The 23,954-nt window shown below is 27.1% G+C and overlaps 1 protein-coding gene across 2 annotated transcripts in view; it reads left to right on the top strand.

The window, feature by feature from the left end:
- The window catches only part of LOC132936181 (glycine receptor subunit alpha-2-like), a 51,548-nt gene that overhangs the window by 5,036 nt on the left and 22,558 nt on the right, over positions 1 to 23,954 (top strand). The window lies entirely within an intron of this gene.

Genomic DNA, 23,954 nt, shown 5'->3' on the forward strand with positions numbered 1-23,954 from the left:
TTAAATATTTAAATAAATTAGTAAATTACTATACAAACCACATCAATTAATTATTATAGTTCATATAATAATTTCCCTGCGACACCAGTTTTTTCACCCCTCGCCTTCGAGAACACATACAGTTGCAGTACTTACATTACATTACATTATGCTATAAATATTATAATTGAACCAGAAATTCCACTATGGGCTATCACACGTGCCCTTATGTATACGCCACTGCCTGTAGGGTTCCGATCGATTGATTCATAATAAAAATCAAATTTTAATTTAACAGTCACGCATGTAATTGCAATTGCATTTAATTTTCAAATCGTATATTAAGTCATGATAGGTACATCATATTATTATGTAAGTAATAATTTTTAGAAAAAGTAATTGATCGCACGTAAAATTTATGGTAGGTACCTATGTAATAATAATAGTTTTCGTGAATAATATTTCTTGTCTTCAACCCTCATCGTTGGATGGTATTATGGTATTACTTCGTATTATAGGTACCTATAGCTGTTATTATTACCTGAATTGGTATACATTTAGCGGGGAGACGTATGAAACATGTAGTGGACAATGTTAGGTACCTACGCTATAATATGTTTTATATAACAAATGAATATCAGAACATCTGTTCCAAGTTTCGTATATGCGTATACCTACTCAAAGAAAGAAAAAAACCTATACAATTTGAAATTATATATTATAGCGAACTAGCAAAGAAACAATCATATAGTGTTAGTATTTAAATATTTTTGGTATAGGTAATAATAAAAAATCCTACCACCAGAACCACCAATCGATTTCCAACACATTAGCGCGTCAAAAATCGTACATAACAATTTTTATAATTTCATAATAAAATCTATTCAGTTATTAAAATCACTATAATTAATTTTTATACCTGCTGTCCTGCTGAGGTTTTATCTTTAATAAGGATAATATTAAAATATTTTAATAAATAAAAATATTTTCGTATCGTTCATAATGAATGATGTGTATACCACCTACGTAAATATTAATTAATTGTTATAGAAGTTAATTATTTCTCGCGAGTCGTGGAAAAATTGGTGCTTGAAACAGTTTATCGTTCACAATCATAATATAATCATATAACACAAGTACCTACCTATTAGGTTTAGATGAGTAATATAATTTATTAGCTGTTTTAATTGTTTAACTTATTTTTCTTTTAATCATGCAAAAAATAAATACTCGAATAAAATTGAATTTCATTATTTATATTCGACAGCCGGAGGTCCACCAATATTTATTTCATATCAAAATCAAATAACGATTATTATTAGCTTATTGCTCGTAGAACGTAGGTAGTTACATAATAAGCTGTTGAGGACCTATGTAATTACTTGATAGTATAAATTATAGGCATTTAAATAATGACAATAAAATGCATCTTGACCGATAAAATATAACGTGTTTGGCGTACTGCGGTTGTTTCAATTTACATATTTCAGAAGGTGTCACTGACTCCGCGTCATCGACGCGTATCTATAAACATGAAATATCTGTTTCGAAAATAACCGTGTTACGACTCCGAGATTAAGTACTAATAGTAGGTAACAATAAAGTATAAAAAAAATTCAATTGACAATTTGTATTTTATTAATGGTATACCCGAATTTGTACAGTAATTTATTTTTCACCGGTATACGAGATAAAATATTTCTATATTTATTTCTATTGGTAGGTAATATTATCAAACTCGCAAAAATATATTATACTGTGATTGATTTCAAACCATCATCACATATTATTTTGGTACATTTTTTATTAGTTAAGTGCATAATAATGGAAGCGGTTCAAAATAATTTGAAGGGCTCTAAGTGTTCCCCCTTATTTTGAATACCCAGTGCATCTAGAGATACGATAGATAAAGCACGTTTACTAAATATATCTCCATGTAAATCATGTACAACACATGTTGTATGAATTAATACGTGACTGATTTAACTCATGATTACATTTTAGACCATTTGACGTATCAAATTATCCTTTATTTTAGATTATGAATGAGCGGAAATATCATACTCACCGTAAAGTTTTTTTACAAAAATATGCTTATACCGAGGTATAACTACCTACTTAATATGAAATTGTTCATGCAAATACCAACTGAGTGAATTAAAATGTTTGAATTACAATATTATCGGTATCTTAGGCTAGAAAAATGACCACATTTATTGCTATAATTTGACATGATAATATTATTTCCACGACTGTTCGTTATTATTCCATATTAATTGAACCCAAATACGTATCTAAGTTTATTGTTTATATGTTAATGTTTTTATTAAAAAATAGCATTATTAATGTAGCCATTTGGATTGTTTATCTTAAATATTTTTATTTTTTAATTTCGGATGACATAATATTATGAGATTTGTAGTTATTTTTTTAATCGATTAATACATTTTTCTTGGAAATTAAAAATATTGAAATAAGAATTTCTTTTGGTTCCGGATTGTTATACATTTCTACATCATAGCTACATTAAAAATAGGTACCACATACCAACAACCAAGACGTCTGACACTGAGGTACACGTAGAACTAACGGGAATAATATCTGTTTCATTTTATTTCGTTTTGAAATTTACATATTATTACGGTTATTTTATTTGGTGGCTCGATCCTCAATATTATATTAAAATGATACGTTGTAGTTTGAACAATTATATGTATAGTTACAAATGTACAATCGACACAAAAATCAATAAATATTATAGTACTAACAGGAATATTATACCTTCAAACTAAAATCAATAAAATTAATTAATTATGAAACCGTCGTCTAAATAACAAGCACAGGAATATTAACTACCAATTAACCAAGTCGACTAGTTAATTAATTCGATTTTTTTGTTTTATTATAATACCTACATCATATCAGAATTTCGCCTACTGCGTTAGTATTTTAATGTGATATTTATAGAACCGATTTTTTTTTATCTGTAGGTATCTATCATATATAATGATAATTTGAACAACTGTACAGCTTAAATTGCGAGCAGACTACATTAAGTTAGATTTTACATTAATGAAATATCGCCACTATATAATATGTATACATATTATGTGTGTGTGTGTGTGTGTGTGTGTGTGCGTGTATTTTCAAGTATCAATGCACGTAATCTCTTTGACACACAGACATTTAAGACTCTTTTACGTCATCACTTTAATATGAGATGCAATTAAAAAAAAAAATAATAATAATAAAATAAAAGATTCTGGCGTGAACGAACGATAAAAAGTGTAACGGCTGGAGGGTGGGGGAGAGATTTTTGCGAAGGTAGCAACTTTTGTCCATAAGCACACTTGAAGCTGACTTGTGCTCTCGAAAAGTTACCAATAGTTTGCTAGCTTAGTAGTCGTCGAGCCATATTACGCATTATTAATTTAATGTGAGGCTTGATATTTTTTTTTCTCTCATGACCGATTTCTATAATATTCTTATAAATAAATACAAGTGATTTTGCTTGTAAAAAAATAAATTGATATTTTTCGTTTCTTCAAAAATAATGAAGTCACCTTGCCACCGTGTAGCTATGTATTTTAGGTTTGATTTGAAGAGCTAATTTAATTTTGAAGTCTACATTTTTATATTCAATAAATAATTGAATAAATCATAATACTATATAGTGCGGTGTTTCCCAAACTTTTTTATATATCGCCCTCTTTTAAATGTATAAACAACTTACAGACTCGCAGACCAATAGTATATAAAAAAAAATGTAAAAGCTTTTTTTACTGGGTATGTATACAAATAATGTAAATATTTGAAATAGTTTGATTATTATACTTTAAGTTAGTCTACTGTATTTTAAAATATTTTTTTTTTATTATTTTAAATCTTAAAGTGATATTATGAAATCCACGTTAAAATCTACGGAAATATGTACCTATCTACATGATTGCCCAAGTATAGGTTCATTATACCGATTACCTAAATACATAATTATTTTCCCCTAAAATTATGAGAATATACATTGAAAATTGAATGAATATGTTAAATACTTTAAAATATTATATAGTGTCGGGTTGCATGAACAATCACTAAATATTTAATGAATCAATTATTTTGACTTTATGGTCCCTTAAACACGATTTAGTGGACCATGATTGGTTACACAATTAATTAATTTTGTATGCAACCCGGCGTAATACAATTCAATTTTAGATTCTGAGCGAAGCGATGAATGTATTGATTTTACAATGATATGTGTTTTTTTTATTTATTTTTTTATTTTATTTTTTGTTTTTTTTATTTTTTTTTTTTTTTGTGTCTGTCATCACCTTTTAGGACAGTAAAAGTTCTTGGATTTTCTTCAATAGTAACTTTTCTGATAGGAAAGTGAATCTAGTTGGTACTTTGGGGGGTCAAAAGTAAAAATTTCCCAGATTTCTCATGTAACAATTTTCTTATTTTATTGTAATTAAAAAATGAATGACTGTAGATACTTGAAAATTTCACTGAATGTTTATATTAGCATTTTCTATACACCATAAAATGTTGAAAATATTTTGACTCTTTTTGAGCTGTTTACGAACATTGTCAGTTTTCAATTTTTTTAGTTTTTTTTTCTATAAATATCAATAAATTTTTATTTGTTGGGTAAAAAAGCGTGAAAATTTAATATAAGGCTCCTGATATATCGTTCTAATAGCAGTTGAAAAATATTGAAAATACATAGGCACAATTTTTTTTTATAAGCATTTAAAGTTCAAATTTTGACAACATTTATCAAATTTATAATTTGTTAATTATTTTGTGGTTAAAAATTTATAAATTTTATAAATTTTTAACTTTTATGGTTAAGGATTGAAAATTTAAAACAAGACTCCACGTAAATAGGTTATATATAAATTACTTTATTCACAATAATATCATCAAATATACTTGGTAAAATCATAGGCTGACTGACCGTTTTCGATCAGAATCGTTTTTCTTATACAATGATATTATATCATTGAATTCAAATTTAACACCATCCATTACAGTGACCCACTTGTAACCTACTGTACAGCAGAGCGACATCCACTTATCCACCTTTTTTGAGTTGAGAATTCATAAAAATTTTTCTTTTTAAATCTAAGATATGCAAATGTAATATAAGATTACTCATAACTTGTCTACCTTTATCAAAAAAAAAATGTCTACAAGAAACTTAAATTAAATTTTTATGAGCGTCTGAAATTTATATTTTTACAACATTTGATATTCACTCGATTTCTCATGTAACAATTTTCTTATTTTATTATAATTAAAAAACGAATGACTGTAGATACTTGAAAATTTCACTGAATGTTTATATTTGCATTAAACCATATATATTATACCATATAACCATATATTACAACCATAAAATTTTGAAAATATTTTGACTCTTTTTGAGCGGTTTACGGACATTGTCAGTTTTTAATTTTTTTAGTTTTTTTTTTCTATAAATATCAATAAAATTTTATTTTATTATTACTTATAAGTATACATACTACTACTAAATATTTTTTATTTAAATTGACCACAGTCCACAATTATTATGCACTTGAATCATTTTTTTTTTAGTAAAAAGTATTATGTTATGTTTTTTCTTAATTTTTTCCACGTCTTTGAAATATTACAATATCATTGTAAATACCGTACCCACGTCTGGTGTTATATCATCCAAAAGACAGAATATTATATATACCATTTTACTGATTCACTGGCAACGTAAAATCATCAATAAATGTCTACTGCTCAAAAATTAATTATAAAGTAGTTTGGATTAGTTTTAAGACATAATTTTGTTAGTTCCTAGATTCATCGCTTTTGATTTTCGTTCTCCCACAGTCCCACTACACTCAAGTACTCAACTGAATACATTTTACGTACAAAAAAAGTAGGTAATTGAGTTTTTTGTTAAAAAAAAAAACAAACTAAAGAATTACCACCACTGATTACCACCACATCTATACGAACATTAAACACGTTTTAATTAATTGTCTGTATAATTTCATAATTACGCAATCATCGGTTACGGAATTATGACACGGGTAGGAACTGCCAGTAAAGTACTTTGAATTGATAGCTAAATATATCTTCATTTTTAAAATTACATTTTTCGTATAATTGCATATTAAGGGGGCTGCAGCCGGTTTTGTCAAAAGTCAAAACTAATGTAGATTTGACCAATCTAAATATTAATTTTGTTTGTTATAATGTTTTTCAATATGAGTATTTAAATTCCGTATCATAAAATAAATCTTGAGGGGGCTGGAGGTGGCTTCCACTCAATGAACAAAAAGTGACTTTTAGACCAATAAGCTAGACAAAACTGAAAGGATTTGGTTAGACAGATTTAATTTTTAAAACGGATTATGATTGATCAACAAGTTTACTAGGGAATGATCGAGGCGATTTTGAATATTCCAATTATTGTTAGTGTCATAATGAATAATATAAATACAAAAATATCATATTTTTCGATATTTTTATTCTTGGATAACACAGCTGAAAAAAAATATATTCAAAATCGCCTCAATCATTCCCTAGTAAACTTGTTGATCAATCATAATCCGTTTTCAAAATTAAAATCTGTCAAACCAAATTCTTCCAGTTTTGTCTAGCTTATTGGTCTAAAAGTCACTTTTTTTTTCATCGGCTGCAGCCCCCTTAAAAACTTGGACCTTGGTAATTACTAATTGTAAATAAATATGAATTATATCAGGAATAATAAATTTACTATGCGCTAGTTGCACCTAATATACCTGCATATTATAAGTACGTTTAAATTAAATCCCACTCAATAATAATAATACAATAATTCGAATATTGACATTTTTCGTATTGTTTGGTGCTCACTTTCTATAGGTAGCAAGGGCGCCCATCAATCAGTACCTAGGGGGGGGGGGGGGTGACTATATCATAAAAAAATAACTAAGAATCAACAGAATTGACTTTATTAAATAATAGAAAATAAATACATAACATAGATAAACGATGTACCTACCTATGTAATATGTCATGTATTATAATATCATCACTAAAAATAGTTTATTATTTACAATTACAAAAAATTACAATCATTTCACATTTGTCTAGGGAGGTGACATGTCACCTCCTTTCACCCCCTAATGGGCGCCTTTGATAAGTAGGCAGGTACAGTGGTTAGTAATATATATCGTCAATAGTTATAAAGGTAAATAGAACCTACTGAGGTCCTGTATAATACTACAACATCAAGAACGTTGTAAGATTTTTTACTTATTATTATCATATAGTATCATTATTCATGACTAAATTCACGACGAATTTATCTTGCAACCAAATTGTACACTGGGTGATCCATTTGACGTAAGACACTAATTTATTATTTCAGAAAACACTAACGTTTTTGAAAATATTTATTTTACATAATTTTAGGTCGTTACTTACTGTTCATAAAACATTTTTGGAAAACAGTTATATATTTGGTCGTTCTAATTTTTTAAGTTTTTTATTCTTTTGAATGACAACAAACATTTTTAATTTCGTGTACCGAAGCCAAATATTATTAGGAGTATTCGATCTATAAAAATTTAATTTCGAAAAAGTAGTTTTATTAGTTATATAGGTAAGTATTTAATGATAAGATGAGCGGAAATAGTCGACCAACATTTTTTCCTTTTACCCATGTTGTACTACTTCACTTCGCTCATCAACACTTTAAATTGGTACCTAATTATAACTATTACATTATTCGTCCAAAAATTCGATTTTTATAATTAAAAATACTCCAAAAATATTCTGATCTAGAATAAGGAATAATAAAATATGCATGTTGTCATTAAAACGATTTTAAAAATGGCAAAGTTTCAAATTGGTAAAATCATAATTTTTATCTAACGTCTTAAAATATTATTAGAAATTATTTTCAAAAACTTAAATAGTTTTTAAAGTAATGGGTGTCTTACACTCTTTATAATGGATAATGGATAATGGATCACCCGATATAGTATAGTGCCTATATTTCATTATTTATTACCTTATATGGCTATATTATGTGTACCAATAAACTATGTATTGGACAATTTAGATACTGGTATGATAAGTTGATGAAAAATGTACCACACATTTTACTATTTTAGTTTAACACATTAAAATAGAAATGGAGCATAGCATAGTTATTTAAAATTGCTTGAAAGACAAAATGATTGGTAATTGGTATGGATGTTGACAGATTTTAATATTAATAACAATGTCAAGTCAACAGGCTTTAATGCTGCAAAATTTGAGAATAATGTGACATCACTTTTAAAAATTCATTGAAAATTAAAAACATGTATTCCGTGATTATCTCAGTAGGTATAAATGTATAATAAAATATAATATGGTATAAGCATATTATACCAATTTATTGTTAAAATTCGAGTAATCTTGATGTAAGTACTGCATTTATTTACCATGATTTATTATATATTATAGCTGTATTAACCTTAAATTATTTGTCAGATATTTTTTCTGAAATTGTTAAAGTATTCAAACGAGTAGTTTTTGAGTTATTTAACTTTGTGTACTAAGGATATAATAGGTCCATAACCATTTTGGGTTTGGGAGATATAGAGCCTATTGTGATTTGAAAACGTTTGTAATTAACATTAATCTATTAACATTTATAATTTGTAAAAATGGTCCCGATTATAATAAACACTATAGATAAAATATTACATCTATATTATATTTTTTTATAGCCATTTTAAAGTGCTTTATTTAAATACCCAACTGATAAACTACACTTTCGAATTTTGAATTAGATACAAAAATATAATTCACCAAATAATTTATAGTAAAAAGGAGGGTTTTCATTTGAAAACAGAACTTTGTATCGCTATAGAATGCTCCTTAGTCCTCAGATAAGTAGTAGAACAAATCTCAAAAATTTTAAAATATGGGTACTATAAACATTCAAAAATTCCAAAATCAGAATTTAAATAAAATCAGTAAGTATTAAAGGAAAACAAGGGGGTAAGTATGATTGGTGAACAATCATGAATATTATTTTTATGAACTTTTTAGTCAATTAATTACTTACTGTATAACGATTTGAATAGATTCTCGCCTTCATGGTATGAATAAAAGCATAACTTAAAATTAATCCAAACATTTTGAATATTTCATTGTTTGTACCTAGTAAAATACAATAAAATATACGTTTTAAGTCTCAGATAATATTTTTGAATCATAACAAAATAACTAAAATCGTTACTTATCATTAACGCATCCATTTGTCAACATCTTAACATACAATTTTAGATTCTGAGTGGAGCGATGAATGTATTGGTTCTACAATGATGTGTTTTTTTTAAATTTTTTTTTTGTGTCTGCCATTAGTCATCACCGTTTGGGGCAGTAAAACAGCTTTGCCAGTATCTTGGGAAAGTTAATAGGGTGTTGATGCCGGTCATTTATTAAGTAGAAAAATAGTAAAATTAGTAAAATTTAGGCAATTAAATTCACATGTTGTATCGGCCTCGCGCGGAACGTGCATGTGTGTGAGTATGTAAATCGATATTAGTGTGAGTGAGCTATCACGCACAGATAAAAATATTTACGCACACGCATGCACATGTCAGTGATGACTTTGATGACTATTATCGAAGCACTATTTTAATAAATAAAAATGCTTTTACAAGAAAATCTCTATCGTTGATATGTCGAATTTTAGTCATTTTTTTAATCTGATAGATGAGAAGTTTTTCTAGGTTGGATCAAAGTTTGAATTTTTATTTTACTTTAAATAGTAGTAGAAAAATACGTTTGAAAAAGAACAAATATTGTGCATTATTCAAATGCATATTCCAGTTTCTATAATTATAATTTTCAAAATCGGGCTTTGATCCGACCTACAAAATGTTCTCTACTTTTAAATAAAAAAAAAATGTTCTAAATCCGACTATTCTACAGGGCATGAGAGTTTTCATGTAAGACATGTTTTTGTACCAAAAAACGCACCGGCTTGACTCCCTTAATCTAGTTGGTGCATTCTGGAGGTCAAAATTCCTAGTAGTTTTCAAAAGCGCCGAAAAAAAAAATTAAGGAAAAATGGGGAATTTAACGCAAATCAGTTTTGGTTTTTGGCGTAACTCTAAAACAAATGACCGTAGATCACATGAAAATTTCACTGAATGTTTATATTAGCATTTTCTATACACCATAAAATGTTGAAAATATTTTGACTCTTTTTGAGCTGTTTACGAACATTGTCAGTTTTCAATTTTTTTAGTTTTTTTTTCTATAAATATCAATAAATTTTTATTTGTTGGGTAAAAAAGCGTGAAAATTTAATATAAGGCTCCTGATATATCGTTCTAATAGCAGTTGAAAAATATTGAAAATACATAGGCACAATTTTTTTTTATAAGCATTTAAAGTTCAAATTTTGACAACATTTATCAAATTTATAATTTGTTAATTATTTTGTGGTTAAAAATTTATAAATTTTATAAATTTTTAACTTTTATGGTTAAGGATTGAAAATTTAAAACAAGACTCCACGTAAATAGGTTATATATAAATTACTTTATTCACAATAATATCATCAAATATACTTGGTAAAATCATAGGCTGACTGACCGTTTTCGATCAGAATCGTTTTTCTTATACAATGATATTATATCATTGAATTCAAATTTAACACCATCCATTACAGTGACCCACTTGTAACCTACTGTACAGCAGAGCGACATCCACTTATCCACCTTTTTTGAGTTGAGAATTCATAAAAATTTTTCTTTTTAAATCTAAGATATGCAAATGTAATATAAGATTACTCATAACTTGTCTACCTTTATCAAAAAAAAAATGTCTACAAGAAACTTAAATTAAATTTTTATGAGCGTCTGAAATTTATATTTTTACAACATTTGATATTCACTCGATTTCTCATGTAACAATTTTCTTATTTTATTATAATTAAAAAACGAATGACTGTAGATACTTGAAAATTTCACTGAATGTTTATATTTGCATTAAACCATATATATTATACCATATAACCATATATTACAACCATAAAATTTTGAAAATATTTTGACTCTTTTTGAGCGGTTTACGGACATTGTCAGTTTTTAATTTTTTTAGTTTTTTTTTTTCTATAAATATCAATAAAATTTTATTTTATTATTACTTATAAGTATACATACTACTACTAAATATTTTTTATTTAAATTGACCACAGTCCACAATTATTATGCACTTGAATCATTTTTTTTTTAGTAAAAAGTATTATGTTATGTTTTTTCTTAATTTTTTCCACGTCTTTGAAATATTACAATATCATTGTAAATACCGTACCCACGTCTGGTGTTATATCATCCAAAAGACAGAATATTATATATACCATTTTACTGATTCACTGGCAACGTAAAATCATCAATAAATGTCTACTGCTCAAAAATTAATTATAAAGTAGTTTGGATTAGTTTTAAGACATAATTTTGTTAGTTCCTAGATTCATCGCTTTTGATTTTCGTTCTCCCACAGTCCCACTACACTCAAGTACTCAACTGAATACATTTTACGTACAAAAAAAGTAGGTAATTGAGTTTTTTGTTAAAAAAAAAAACAAACTAAAGAATTACCACCACTGATTACCACCACATCTATACGAACATTAAACACGTTTTAATTAATTGTCTGTATAATTTCATAATTACGCAATCATCGGTTACGGAATTATGACACGGGTAGGAACTGCCAGTAAAGTACTTTGAATTGATAGCTAAATATATCTTCATTTTTAAAATTACATTTTTCGTATAATTGCATATTAAGGGGGCTGCAGCCGGTTTTGTCAAAAGTCAAAACTAATGTAGATTTGACCAATCTAAATATTAATTTTGTTTGTTATAATGTTTTTCAATATGAGTATTTAAATTCCGTATCATAAAATAAATCTTGAGGGGGCTGGAGGTGGCTTCCACTCAATGAACAAAAAGTGACTTTTAGACCAATAAGCTAGACAAAACTGAAAGGATTTGGTTAGACAGATTTAATTTTTAAAACGGATTATGATTGATCAACAAGTTTACTAGGGAATGATCGAGGCGATTTTGAATATTCCAATTATTGTTAGTGTCATAATGAATAATATAAATACAAAAATATCATATTTTTCGATATTTTTATTCTTGGATAACACAGCTGAAAAAAAATATATTCAAAATCGCCTCAATCATTCCCTAGTAAACTTGTTGATCAATCATAATCCGTTTTCAAAATTAAAATCTGTCAAACCAAATTCTTCCAGTTTTGTCTAGCTTATTGGTCTAAAAGTCACTTTTTTTTTCATCGGCTGCAGCCCCCTTAAAAACTTGGACCTTGGTAATTACTAATTGTAAATAAATATGAATTATATCAGGAATAATAAATTTACTATGCGCTAGTTGCACCTAATATACCTGCATATTATAAGTACGTTTAAATTAAATCCCACTCAATAATAATAATACAATAATTCGAATATTGACATTTTTCGTATTGTTTGGTGCTCACTTTCTATAGGTAGCAAGGGCGCCCATCAATCAGTACCTAGGGGGGGGGGGGGGTGACTATATCATAAAAAAATAACTAAGAATCAACAGAATTGACTTTATTAAATAATAGAAAATAAATACATAACATAGATAAACGATGTACCTACCTATGTAATATGTCATGTATTATAATATCATCACTAAAAATAGTTTATTATTTACAATTACAAAAAATTACAATCATTTCACATTTGTCTAGGGAGGTGACATGTCACCTCCTTTCACCCCCTAATGGGCGCCTTTGATAAGTAGGCAGGTACAGTGGTTAGTAATATATATCGTCAATAGTTATAAAGGTAAATAGAACCTACTGAGGTCCTGTATAATACTACAACATCAAGAACGTTGTAAGATTTTTTACTTATTATTATCATATAGTATCATTATTCATGACTAAATTCACGACGAATTTATCTTGCAACCAAATTGTACACTGGGTGATCCATTTGACGTAAGACACTAATTTATTATTTCAGAAAACACTAACGTTTTTGAAAATATTTATTTTACATAATTTTAGGTCGTTACTTACTGTTCATAAAACATTTTTGGAAAACAGTTATATATTTGGTCGTTCTAATTTTTTAAGTTTTTTATTCTTTTGAATGACAACAAACATTTTTAATTTCGTGTACCGAAGCCAAATATTATTAGGAGTATTCGATCTATAAAAATTTAATTTCGAAAAAGTAGTTTTATTAGTTATATAGGTAAGTATTTAATGATAAGATGAGCGGAAATAGTCGACCAACATTTTTTCCTTTTACCCATGTTGTACTACTTCACTTCGCTCATCAACACTTTAAATTGGTACCTAATTATAACTATTACATTATTCGTCCAAAAATTCGATTTTTATAATTAAAAATACTCCAAAAATATTCTGATCTAGAATAAGGAATAATAAAATATGCATGTTGTCATTAAAACGATTTTAAAAATGGCAAAGTTTCAAATTGGTAAAATCATAATTTTTATCTAACGTCTTAAAATATTATTAGAAATTATTTTCAAAAACTTAAATAGTTTTTAAAGTAATGGGTGTCTTACACTCTTTATAATGGATAATGGATAATGGATCACCCGATATAGTATAGTGCCTATATTTCATTATTTATTACCTTATATGGCTATATTATGTGTACCAATAAACTATGTATTGGACAATTTAGATACTGGTATGATAAGTTGATGAAAAATGTACCACACATTTTACTATTTTAGTTTAACACATTAAAATAGAAATGGAGCATAGCATAGTTATTTAAAATTGCTTGAAAGACAAAATGATTGGTAATTGGTATGGATGTTGACAGATTTTAATATTAATAACAATGTCAAGTCAACAGGCTTTAATGCTGCAAAATTTGAGAATAATGTGACATCACTTTTAAAAATTCATTGAAAATTAAAAACATGTATTCCGTGATTATCTCAGTAGGTATAAATGTATAATAAAATATAATATGGTATAAGCATATTATACCAATTTATTGTTAAAATTCGAGTAATCTTGATGTAAGTACTGCATTTATTTACCATGATTTATTATATATTATAGCTGTATTAACCTTAAATTATTTGTCAGATATTTTTTCTGAAATTGTTAAAGTATTCAAACGAGTAGTTTTTGAGTTATTTAACTTTGTGTACTAAGGATATAATAGGTCCATAACCATTTTGGGTTTGGGAGATATAGAGCCTATTGTGATTTGAAAACGTTTGTAATTAACATTAATCTATTAACATTTATAATTTGTAAAAATGGTCCCGATTATAATAAACACTATAGATAAAATATTACATCTATATTATATTTTTTTATAGCCATTTTAAAGTGCTTTATTTAAATACCCAACTGATAAACTACACTTTCGAATTTTGAATTAGATACAAAAATATAATTCACCAAATAATTTATAGTAAAAAGGAGGGTTTTCATTTGAAAACAGAACTTTGTATCGCTATAGAATGCTCCTTAGTCCTCAGATAAGTAGTAGAACAAATCTCAAAAATTTTAAAATATGGGTACTATAAACATTCAAAAATTCCAAAATCAGAATTTAAATAAAATCAGTAAGTATTAAAGGAAAACAAGGGGGTAAGTATGATTGGTGAACAATCATGAATATTATTTTTATGAACTTTTTAGTCAATTAATTACTTACTGTATAACGATTTGAATAGATTCTCGCCTTCATGGTATGAATAAAAGCATAACTTAAAATTAATCCAAACATTTTGAATATTTCATTGTTTGTACCTAGTAAAATACAATAAAATATACGTTTTAAGTCTCAGATAATATTTTTGAATCATAACAAAATAACTAAAATCGTTACTTATCATTAACGCATCCATTTGTCAACATCTTAACATACAATTTTAGATTCTGAGTGGAGCGATGAATGTATTGGTTCTACAATGATGTGTTTTTTTTAAATTTTTTTTTTGTGTCTGCCATTAGTCATCACCGTTTGGGGCAGTAAAACAGCTTTGCCAGTATCTTGGGAAAGTTAATAGGGTGTTGATGCCGGTCATTTATTAAGTAGAAAAATAGTAAAATTAGTAAAATTTAGGCAATTAAATTCACATGTTGTATCGGCCTCGCGCGGAACGTGCATGTGTGTGAGTATGTAAATCGATATTAGTGTGAGTGAGCTATCACGCACAGATAAAAATATTTACGCACACGCATGCACATGTCAGTGATGACTTTGATGACTATTATCGAAGCACTATTTTAATAAATAAAAATGCTTTTACAAGAAAATCTCTATCGTTGATATGTCGAATTTTAGTCATTTTTTTAATCTGATAGATGAGAAGTTTTTCTAGGTTGGATCAAAGTTTGAATTTTTATTTTACTTTAAATAGTAGTAGAAAAATACGTTTGAAAAAGAACAAATATTGTGCATTATTCAAATGCATATTCCAGTTTCTATAATTATAATTTTCAAAATCGGGCTTTGATCCGACCTACAAAATGTTCTCTACTTTTAAATAAAAAAAAAATGTTCTAAATCCGACTATTCTACAGGGCATGAGAGTTTTCATGTAAGACATGTTTTTGTACCAAAAAACGCACCGGCTTGACTCCCTTAATCTAGTTGGTGCATTCTGGAGGTCAAAATTCCTAGTAGTTTTCAAAAGCGCCGAAAAAAAAAATTAAGGAAAAATGGGGAATTTAACGCAAATCAGTTTTGGTTTTTGGCGTAACTCTAAAACAAATGACCGTAGATCACATGAAAATTTCACTGAATGTTTATATTAGCATTTTCTATACACCATAAAATGTTGAAAATATTTTGACTCTTTTTGAGCTGTTTACGAACATTGTCAGTTTTCAATTTTTTTCTATGAATGTCAATACAATTTTATTTGTTGGGTAAAAAAGCTTTAAAATTTGATACAAGGCTCTTATCAATATATTGTTACAATGACATTTGAAAAATATTAAAAATTTAATGTCACAGTTTTTTTTTATAAGCATTTAATAAATAACGAAAATGTGCAAATTAGTTAGTAATTCCTAAAATTTTTTTTTTTTAAATCTAAAATTTTAAAATGTAATACTAGTTTCCTTATAAGGTTAACTACCATTATCAAAAAAAAAAAATGTTCATAGATAATATTTAAATTTAACAATCATAGATGAAATCATACATTTCAATGACTCACTTGTAACCTACTATACCGCATAGCGACACCCACTTACCCACTTTTTTTTTTTAGTTTTAGTAATATTTATTTATGGAATCCGTGAATGAAATTGTCAAGTTTTAGCTATATAAATTGAAAATTTTGTAAATGTTCAACTACAAAATAATTTACAAAGGTACGAAGGAAATTATATCGAATTTTGTCAACGTTTTATCTTCAAACGCTTGTAAACATAATTGTGTCTACGTATTTTAAATATTTACAAATTGATAATTTATCAACTTATGTGTGATTTTGTATCACATTTCTAAGCTTTTTGACCAAGCATACACATTTTTATCAATACATTAAAATAAACATAATAGAAAAATTAGAAAATGTTAAATGTCTATAAATATCACAAAATATTTTTAAAATATATACCATAATATATAGAAAATACCTAAAAAATTACTTAAAATTTGTTAAAAACGTCACAAGTATTTACGGTTATTCGTTATTTTCGACATTGTATTTCAATTTAGTATTTTCGTTGTTGAATTATAACAAAATAACAAAATCAATATTGTGTTTGGTTTTGCGTAAAAGTATCTGTTTTCTTTGATTATTAAAATGTAATTAGTAAAAAAGTACTGCATTACTTTTATACCCCCTTTTTTACTTTTCATCTCAAAGTACTAACTGGATTCACTTTCAAAAAAAGATATAGAAGTTGAAGATTAAAGCGTTTTCTACTATAAAAAGTGTCATCAGACAAAAAAAAAATAAAAACACTCATCATTCATTGAAATATTGAATCAATAGATTTGTCGCTCCACTCAGAAAATAATAATATAATAAAAAAAAGTCACTTCGCTAAATTATTGGTGTACAGTCTTTGTAAACTATGCTTAAATCAAGATACGTAGTATTTTCTATAAGTTAGAAGAAAATGCATTACGATTCAAAAATTGTATATGGGGTTCCAGAACCAGTCCGAAATACCCATTCCTGTCTTATATGTTATATATTATGATATGTTACCACTTACTGTCAAATACGTAAATTTAGGAATTAACGTTAATGATATTATTCAATCACAATATTTCCGATCATATTAGACTGTGTATTGCCTTTCACAAATTTACATTTTGAATACTATGAATTTTCAAATATTGTAGTGGAAAAATTAATTTAAAAATGTAAGAAGGTCGTTTTAAAGTAAATATCATGACGAATTCAAATATTATGTTTTAAAAAATATCGGATAAATTGGTTTGTTCATACTTCTGACCAAAAAAAAAACAAAATGAATAATATTCCTGTAGTGATATATTGACGTGTGCGTGCACTTAGGGACTATAACATTAATATACATTATTTTTAAACGGTAAATATGTATAGTTTAAATGTTTAGATTCTGAGCGAAGCGATGAATGTATTGATTCTACAATGATGTGTGTTTTTTTTTTATTTTTTTTTTTATTTTTTTATTTTTTTTTTATTTTTGTGTCTGTCATCACCTAGGACAGTAAAAGTACTTGGATTTTCTTCAATAGTAACTTTTCTGATAGGAAAGTGAATCTAGTTGGTACTTTGGGGGGTCAAAAGTAAAAATTTCCCAGTAGTTTTCACAAGCGACGTGAAAAACAAAAGAAAAATTAAGGAAAAACGGGAATTTTTACGCAAAATCTGTTTTCGAGAAAATCGATTTTGGTTTTTGGTGTAACTCTAAAACAAATGACTGTAGGGACATGAAATTTTGACTGAATGTTTATATTAGCATTTTCTATACATCATAAAATTTACAAAATATTTTGACTCTTTTTGAGCTGTTTACGGCCATTGTCAGTTTTCAATTTTTTTAGTTTTTTTTTCTATAAATATCAATAAAATTTTATCTGTTGAGTAAAAAAGCTTGAAAATTTAATAGAAGGCTCCCAGGTTATTGTTTCAAAGGCAGATGAAAAAAATTAAAAATCCTTAGTCACAGTTTTTAATTATAAGCATTTAAAGTTCAAATTTTGACAAAATACGGAAAAATCACGAAAAATAGCAAATTATTTTGATGAGAATTCATGAAAATTTTTCTTTTTAAATCTAAGATTTGAAAATGTAATATAAGATTACTCATAAGTTTGTCTACCTTTATCAAAAAAAAAATGTCTAGAAGAAACTTAAATTACATTTTTATGAGCGTCTGAAATTTATACTTTTACAACATTTGATATTTACTCGATTTCTCATGTAACAAATTTCTTATTTTATTGTAATTAAAAAACGAATGACTGTAGATACTTGAAAATTTCACTGAATGTTTATATTAGCATTTTCTATACACCATAAAATGTTGAAAATATTTTGACTCTTTTTGAGCTGTTTACGGACATTGTCAGTTTTCAATTTTTTTAGTTTTTTTTCTATAAATATCAATAAATTTTTATTTGTTGAGTAAAAAAGCGTGAAAATTTAATATAAGGCTCCTGATATATCGTTCTAATAGCAGTTGAAAAATATTAAAAATACATAGGCACAATTTTTTTTTATAAGCATCTAAAGTTCAAATTTTGACAACATTTATCAAATTTATAATTTAATAATTATGTTGTAGTAAGGATTGAAAATTTAAAACAAGGCTCCACGTAAATAGGTTATATATAAATTACTTTATTCACAATAATATCATCAAATATACTTGGTAAAATCATAGGCTGACTGACCGTTTTCGCTCAGAATCGTTTTTCTTATACAATGATATTATATCATTGAATTCAAATTTAACATCATCCATTACAGTGACCCACTTGTAACCTACTGTACAGCAGAGCGACATCCACTTATCCACCTTTTTATATGTGCCCCTCATTAGTCATTAGGCATTTCTTAATACGCCCCTGCTGTTACTCATACTAATGATCACTTATTACGTACACATTTACACTCCACACGCATGTATATGGAAAATTGCCTATATAATATATGAAACTCCTAAAAAACGATCGCTATTGAATAAATAGCCACCTATTGTCCTATATACACCTAAATAGGTAGTACTACTACAGTGGCGTGAAGATGGACTTTATTTGAGGCACGTGCCTCAGTTTAAAGGGTGGTGCGTGTCCTGGGAACTAGGGTAATTTTACATATTATAATAAATAATTTATTTATTACACATTAACACTAAGCCAATCTTTTTCATTTATCATTTACATAAATACGTAATTACTTATATAAGTATTTATAATTACTAATATGAATTATTGTGCCTCATAAGTTAATGAAGTTCAACATGGATAGTAGGTATAGGTATACAATATTAATTGGCAAATCACGATAACGGAAAACTTATTTGTATTATAAGTTACCTATAAGATTTGTACACAAGCACGCGTAGGTACTTGGTACTTGCACATTTCATAACATATAATATTATATTACCTATCTATAGGTTGACTGATTTTTCTGTACACTATACATGCAGCGTTATTTTAAATTTTTTACTCAATTTGAATATTGTCCTCTGTAAAAAAAGTCAATCTCTGAGATGTAACATAGAGATCCCATTGAGTCATGAGAGGTTGTGTTTTTGTGCTCTATGACCACCCAGAGATATCACTGACACGCTTAATGCCCAGTCTCGCGAAGTTACTATATGCGATGTCGCATTGTAACTTCCATGCGCAATTAGGTTGAGATTCATGGGACTACCCATTTTCATCACACTGACTTCGCATAGAGTGCTCATGCAAAGTGAATATCCAGAAAAAAAAACCAGAAATTACCAATTTCAGCAGATTTGAACCTGATACCCCTAAATTACTTTACCTACGACTAACCTATTGGGACACGCTACTGAGATACTATCTCAATTATATTGTAGTGTATTTAGAGTAGAATAATCGGTTTTTTGTGTTGTATATGCGACTTCTCAGGGAGATAAATGATTAATAATTAAACCATGCAACTTCTATAAAGTTACACAAGTATTATCGCAGGGATTTTTTACCGTGAGTGCTTAGGGACATCAACAATTAATTATGATTATGTGCAGTCTATTTTACGGTACATAGAAGTTGAAATGTGCACTTACATTTTATATCACTTTGGGACCTAGCATAGATGTGAACCTCACGTTATTCCATATAGGGTGTGTACAGCAAAACCATCAATATTGTTTACCTGCTGCAGTACAGTAGACATTAAGGTAATTTCCTAGTCATAGTTGTAAAATTATTAGGTTACAAATTATTTTTACAACATTGCCTATGTGTGTTGTCTGTTAATGCCTAAACGCTATTGTTTACTGATGTTAGGGTAATTAATGACAATATTGGCTAGGAATTTATTAACTTAATTACATAATTTATACAGTAACATATTATATTATATAAAGTAAAGTCAGAGGTATTAATACAATACATGCATAACATCACATAAAACACCCGAAAATTCGAAAAAATGATTGGTTAAAATATTTTAATCGTGTGAATACAAAATGGAATTTTGTAATATTCAATAAAAGCATTTATGTACGTCACCATTATAGACAAAAGTGCTGACATCATTCGAACTTGTAGAGCAGAATATGAGTGTTTGACATAACCTATGTACATAATTTGCATAAAAATCAACTATCATCAAATTAGCATAGTCCTATCGTATACAAAAACGTTAGTAACAAAACCATATATAAAAATATTATCGACTACTGGCTAAATAATAGTTGCCATAGCGATAAATTCATCACACATTTTTATAAACTGGCGATTTAGTATTAAAAGTGCAAAATTCCTACTAGGTGACTAAAAGTTATTTTTAGTTTAAGTACCCTACGATATAGTGCATTTAACTAATGCCTATCAACAAACACTACAATAAATCGTGTAGTTAATATTTAAGTCGAACATGTCAATGTACATTTGTGAATAGTACCTATAGTAAAATTACGACTTCAAAAATCAATATCATTTAAACGCTGAAATAATAATATTTTAGCCAAACGAAAAAATGGACATTATCTTAAGTCTCAAGTATAAAACGTTCCGAAAAAAAATTACATTATAAAAACGGCAATACAGCATTATGTTTTCATTAAAAATCGCCCCAACCGCATGGATTGTTCTCATTACTCAGTTTTTCGCAATTTTATCAAAAGCTGCTGAGAGAGCTTACAATATTCAGACAAACTCGAAGTACCATCAGTTTTCAATTTTTAATCGATAGACGGGCTTGTACGTAACGTAGTAACTAAGTATTTTCAAAAACAGAACGCAAACCATACGTCATTGAAAAATCGTAGATTTCTCATCATCCGTTGTTACATAGAATCAAACAATCGTTAACAAAAATCAATACCTACTTACCTACCATTTTAAGTATAAACCTAAGCATTAATGGTGCAATAAAATTATTGATGAAAGGGCGTTTCAATGTCCCATAAAAAAAGTTAGGTGAAGGGCTTGTTGACAAACGAGCCTAGGCCACGTTTTGAAATTTTTCAAAAAAACAAAAATGGCTTAAAATATAACTATAGGCTATATTTATTAAACAATTTGAACTCTATGAAAGATATTGGATAATAATATATTAATATGTGTGGACACTGTTGATTCGTCTATGTTCTATATACATTTTATAAAAATGTACCCGACATGGATTTATTTTGTTTTTCCCAAAATAAATGTAATATTAATATAATTTTATTAGTTTTCATGAAAAAATATATCATATAAAAAATGTATTATTTTATTATTTTAGCTAAAACAAATTATATATTATTTGACATTAACTAAGTTGTGGAATGTATGCAGTATGCATAACATATTACTTTTTTTACTTATTATGTTAAAATGTGAATAAAACCTAAAGGTATGCCTTATATAGGTACCTAGCTACCTATACATAAATGACGAACTAGTTTGGTAGTAGCCACTAGGTGGAATTGTTTGGTTTATTGAAGCAATCCCTTCAATTGGGATAAATGAATTATATGAGTGAATAAATCTGTAATATATTATATTTTAATGAATGTTTGTGTGTGTGTGGTGACCCCTTTATGCATTCCTAAACCGATTACAATGAAATTTGGTACAAACATAGATTAGACCTCTAGGAAGAAGATAGGCTACTTTAAAAAGGGTAAATTAGAGGTACAGCTCAGGGAGGTGCTCAAATAGGAATCTACTATAAACTCTATACTAAAAAACCATAAAGTATAAAATATTTGAAATATATCACTAATTTTTTATAGATTATAAAAATGAATACTACTTAGGTATACCAAAATATTGTACGTGTAAAAATTCTCAGTGAAAAATTTAGTAGGTAAATTTCTCTTAAGATCAATCAAATGCATAGTATCAAAAATTAAAATCTATACTATAGCCTTAAAATTTCGTAGTTGTGTGTACTTATGAAATTCAAAAATATCAATATAATATAGACGTATTAGAACTTTAAATTTTCAAATTTGTTTATTTTAAGAATTATAAACCGACATTATTAATTTATAAAATGTAATATAAAATAGATTAATATTAAAGTGCATATTGTATCGAAATTTGAAACTTTATTTTTAATATATCAAACTTTAAAGGTTAATATGTGTCATGTGCTTACCCAAATTTTACAAAATTTAATCTTTTTAATTGTATGAGCACTCATAATATGTTTAAAAATTATAAATATTTAATTGAGGTACGTTGGATTTAAGTGTTGATTTATAATTATTTTAAAATTTGATTTAAAATGCTCATCCGATTATCCGATGTGAATTAAAAATTTTATATTTTATTAAGGTGATTTTATTCCAACTGTGTTGTCACTAAAATTGATCTATCCTATGCAAACTGTACTGTCTAACTTATTCATCGGATAAAACTTCTGAATACCTATTATTTGAATTTTTCATGAAATTTACTCGAAAACGACTTTTCCACATTTTAGAAATTGAACTCATTAACACTTCATTATACAATTTTAAAATTTTGAATATCAAGAATTTTAAGATGTTAATATTATTCAATTGGAAAAATTAATTAAAAAACGTAAAAAAAAAAATTATTTTTTAGTAAATTTTACGACGAATTTATATATATGTTTTCAGAAAATGTATCGGATAAATAGGTTGGATAAAATAATTTTTAAAATGTACATTTGTACCATATATGAAATTGCCTATATATTGAACTCCTTAAAAACGGTCGGTATCGATTACCAATGAATGTAGGTATTACTTACATATTATACTTAAGAATTACATATTTGTAAAGTAAAGATCTACTTTCGGGTGATACTGCTGAGTGCCTGTCCATAAATGCTAACCTCCAGTAAATAACCATTAATATCAAATTTACTCATTATACTTATTTGTACTGTATAGTTAGCAAATAATTTTTATAAAATATATTTAAAAAAAAGATCGACTTGAGACTAATGTTTTATCTTTAAATATAAAATTATACCTAACTGGTATTTATTGGAAAGAAAAATATTTAGTCATAATCTAGAACCACAAATCGAGACACCTCCCACCGGGTTGTGGTGAATTGTTGTAGATTAAAGTTTATGCGGTAACAAATATCAGGTATCAACTATTTTTCATACGACGATGAATGGAAAATTTAAATATAGTTCAGACTTCAATAATTGTATCAAATTTGTTCATTTTTAGTATTAAAAAAATGGGATAAAACTGTATGCAATAATTTATAAAATAAAAAAAATTTGTCTCAGCAAATAAAATGT

Source organism: Metopolophium dirhodum, chromosome 1, assembly GCF_019925205.1.
Source record: "Metopolophium dirhodum isolate CAU chromosome 1, ASM1992520v1, whole genome shotgun sequence".
NCBI lineage: Eukaryota > Metazoa > Arthropoda > Insecta > Hemiptera > Aphididae > Metopolophium > Metopolophium dirhodum.